The sequence below is a fragment of the Brienomyrus brachyistius genome, chromosome 25 (assembly GCF_023856365.1).
Source record: "Brienomyrus brachyistius isolate T26 chromosome 25, BBRACH_0.4, whole genome shotgun sequence".
Taxonomy (NCBI): domain Eukaryota; kingdom Metazoa; phylum Chordata; class Actinopteri; order Osteoglossiformes; family Mormyridae; genus Brienomyrus; species Brienomyrus brachyistius.
The window spans coordinates 10258663-10262646 of NC_064557.1; positions in this window are offsets into that span (position 1 = coordinate 10258663).

A 3984-nucleotide genomic window follows, 5' to 3' on the forward strand; every position below is an offset into this window, starting at 1 on the left:
CATGTTACTATTGGCTCATCATGAATAAGCCTACATGCCTAGTAAATAGGTATGGGTAGCACAGTAAACTAGGCAGGTTATGAGTTTTGCGATGACGATGCTACGTGATGCATACCACAGAGTTTCAGGATGTCAGAAAGGAAAGAGCTTGGCCTATCAATATTTCCCTCCTGCACTTTGTAGTCAACACGAGCAATTGTTTCATTGGTTGTATCCCTGTGGAGGTGAAGAAATGGGCAGAATCCATAAGCAACTTGCACTTTAATGACACATGGCTGAAATAATTGGATACAAAATATTCCAAAGGAAACTGTCATATGCTAGTTTCATGATTTACCTTAAGACGCATTTCTCACTTTGATTTAAGCAGCAATAATGGGTTCATGACTTACGTGAAGTTTGCTGGAGGGAAGACCGCAGGCGGTGCTGATGGATCTGTTAGTATCGCGTTGAGCTGGAGTTTGAATGACAGAGGGGAGACAAATAAAGGGCAGAGATCAAACCGATGTGGCCCAAAGGAGTGACATTTTCACAGCTGTCATTTTGTCAGCAGAACGCCGACTGTCTCCAAAGTTGAGTGGAGTTACAGCTGCATTATTCTACTGACTGCTGCGTACAACAACACAATCATGTTTCCAGTGTTCCTTCAGCCAACTGGTTTGTCAAGGAGGAACCACTGTCCTTAACAGAAGAACTGGTGGCCACCATAAACTGGATGACAGCCACAAGAAAGCCCTGCATTCACTAATAATTCTAATAAAAATAATCGGTACTCTTACCAATTCATTGATACAGTCCTGAATCAGGCCATGAGTCTCATTCCTGAGTTGGTCATCCATTGAGATGTTTATGTTGTCGATCTGGAATCCGAAGTTGATGACAAAGGAATTGCTGGATGTATCTGAATGTGATGAGAGAAACATAAAATAAGAGAAAATGAATGCAATTCTGCTTAAGATACCTCTGACCTCATTTCTAATGCCAATCCAGGCATATGATAGTTTTGATTTGCCATGCATGCACCACTGATCAGTATATGTCTGCTGAAATAAGGTAAAAAAACATGTAAAGCTTCTCATTTCCTGTGAATGGATTTGTTGAGCTTGGTAAATCTATTACAGAGTACCTGGGACAAACCATCTACTGCCTAGAGCATCACAAGTGAAGAAATGCTAAAAACGTTATAAATCATTCCATGATCTGTAGAAAAAACAAGGAAGAAAGTGGAGTGAGTGATGTTTTTTCAGACTCAGATGGCGTCAGTGGAAAACTCACTTGTTACATTGATTTCCTGCATTTTCTCAGGCTGGGGCAATGTGGTCATATTGGATAGTAGCAATGGATCTGGGAGAGTTTTGATTGCGCTCAGAATGTCTTGGGCACTGGGGACTGGTCCTGTAGTTGTCAGTTCTAGCTGAATATAGAGCAGTGCAGATCCCACACTGGAAGAATGACAGGAAGAGAAACTGTGACATCTAAGGTACTCAGGTTGTATTGTAAGAAAAAAAACAATAAGAAAGGGACAACTTGAGGCTAAAATTTCTCAAAGTTCTGAAAACACAAACGTACGTGGTCAGAGTTGTGGTGACACTGGTCGTTGCAGTGGTTAGGCTGGGTGGCATTCTTGTCATTGTAGTACTGGCTGTTGTGGGAAGCACTAGACCAGGGATTGCAACAATGATTCGTTAATGAAAAAATGAACTTCATTCAGTTTTCTGCACAAACATGTTCTAATACCTAGAGGTATAAAATGTTACCTGTGACAGCTGCAAAAGAGGTAAGCTGAATTGAAAGCTATGTCATGTTACTATTGGCTCATCATGAATAAGCCTACATGCCTAGTAAATAGGTATGGGTAGCACAGTAAACTAGGCAGGTTATGAGTTTTGCGATGACGATGCTACGTGATGCATACCACAGAGTTTCAGGATGTCAGAAAGGAAAGAGCTTGGCCTATCAATATTTCCCTCCTGCACTTTGTAGTCAACACGAGCAATTGTCTCATTGGTTGTATCCCTGTGGAGGTGAAGAAATCAGCAGAATCCATAAGCAACTTGCACTTTAATGACACATGGCTGAAATAATTGGATACAAAATATTCCAAAGGAAACTGTCATACGCTAGTTTCATGATTTACCTTAAGAAGCATTTCTCACTTTGATTTAAGCAGCAACAATGGGTTCATGACTTACGTGAAGTTTGCTGGAGGGAAGACCGCAGGCGGTGCTGATGGATCTGTTAGTATCGCGTTGAGCTGGAGTTTGAATGACAGAGGGGAGACAAATAAAGGGCAGAGATCAAACCGATGTGGCCCAAAGGAGTGACATTTTCACAGCTGTCATTTTGTCAGCAGAACGCCGACTGTCTCCAAAGTTGAGTGGAGTTACAGCTGCATTATTCTACTGACTGCTGCGTACAACAACACAATCATGTTTCCAGTGTTCCTTCAGCCAACTGGTTTGTCAAGGAGGAACCACTGTCCTTAACAGAAGAACTGGTGGCCACCATAAACTGGATGACAGCCACAAGAAAGCCCTGCATTCACTAATAATTCTAATAAAAATAATCGGTACTCTTACCAATTCATTGATACAGTCCTGAATCAGGCCATGAGTCTCATTCCTGAGTTGGTCATCCATTGAGATGTTTATGTTGTCGATCTGGAATCCGAAGTTGATGACAAAGGAATTGCTGGATGTATCTGAATGTGATGAGAGAAACATAAAATAAGAGAAAACGAATGCAATTCTGCTTAAGATACCTCTGACCTCATTTCTAATGCCAATCCAGGCATATGATAGTTTTGATTTGCCATGCATGCACCACTGATCAGTATATGTCTGCTGAAATAAGGTAAAAAAAACATGTAAAGCTTCTAATTTCCTGTGAATGGATTTCTTGAGCTTGGTAAATCTATTACAGAGTACCTGGGACAAACCATCTACTGCCTAGAGCATCACAAGTGAAGAAACGCTAAAAACGTTATAAATCATTCCATGATCTGTAGAAAAAACAAGGAAGAAAGTGGAGTGAGTGATGTTATTTCAGACTCAGATGGCGTCAGTGGAAAACTCACTTGTTACATTGATTTCCTGCATTTTCTCAGGCTGGGGCAATGTGGTCATATTGGATAGTAGCAATGGATCTGGGAGAGTTTTGATTGCGCTCAGAATGTCTTGGGCACTGGGGACTGGTCCTGTAGTTGTCAGTTCTAGCTGAATATAGAGCAGTGCAGATCCCACACTGGAAGAATGACAGGAAAAGAAACTGTGACATCTAAGGTACTCAGGTTGTATTGTAAGAAAAAAAACAATAAGAAAGGGACAACTTGAGGCTAAAATTTCTCAAAGTTCTGAAAACACAAACGTACGTGGTCAGAGTTGTGGTGACACTGGTCGTTGCAGTGGTTAGGCTGGGTGGCATTCTTGTCATTGTAGTACTGGCTGTTGTGGGAAGCACTAGACCAGGGATTGCAACAATGATTCGTTAATGAAAAAATGAACTTCATTCAGTTTTCTGCACAAACATGTTCTAATACCTAGAGGTATAAAATGTTACCTGTGACAGCTGCAAAAGAGGTAAGCTGAATTGAAAGCTATGTCATGTTACTATTGGCTCATCATGAATAAGCCTACATGCCTAGTAAATAGGTATGGGTAGCACAGTAAACTAGGCAGGTTATGAGTTTTGCGATGACGATGCTACGTGATGCATACCACAGAGTTTCAGGATGTCAGAAAGGAAAGAGCTTGGCCTATCAATATTTCCCTCCTGCACTTTGTAGTCAACACGAGCAATTGTTTCATTGGTTGTATCCCTGTGGAGGTGAAGAAATGGGCAGAATCCATAAGCAACTTGCACTTTAATGACACATGGCTGAAATAATTGGATACAAAATATTCCAAAGGAAACTGTCATATGCTAGTTTCATGATTTACCTTAAGACGCATTTCTCACTTTGATTTAAGCAGCAATAATGGGTTC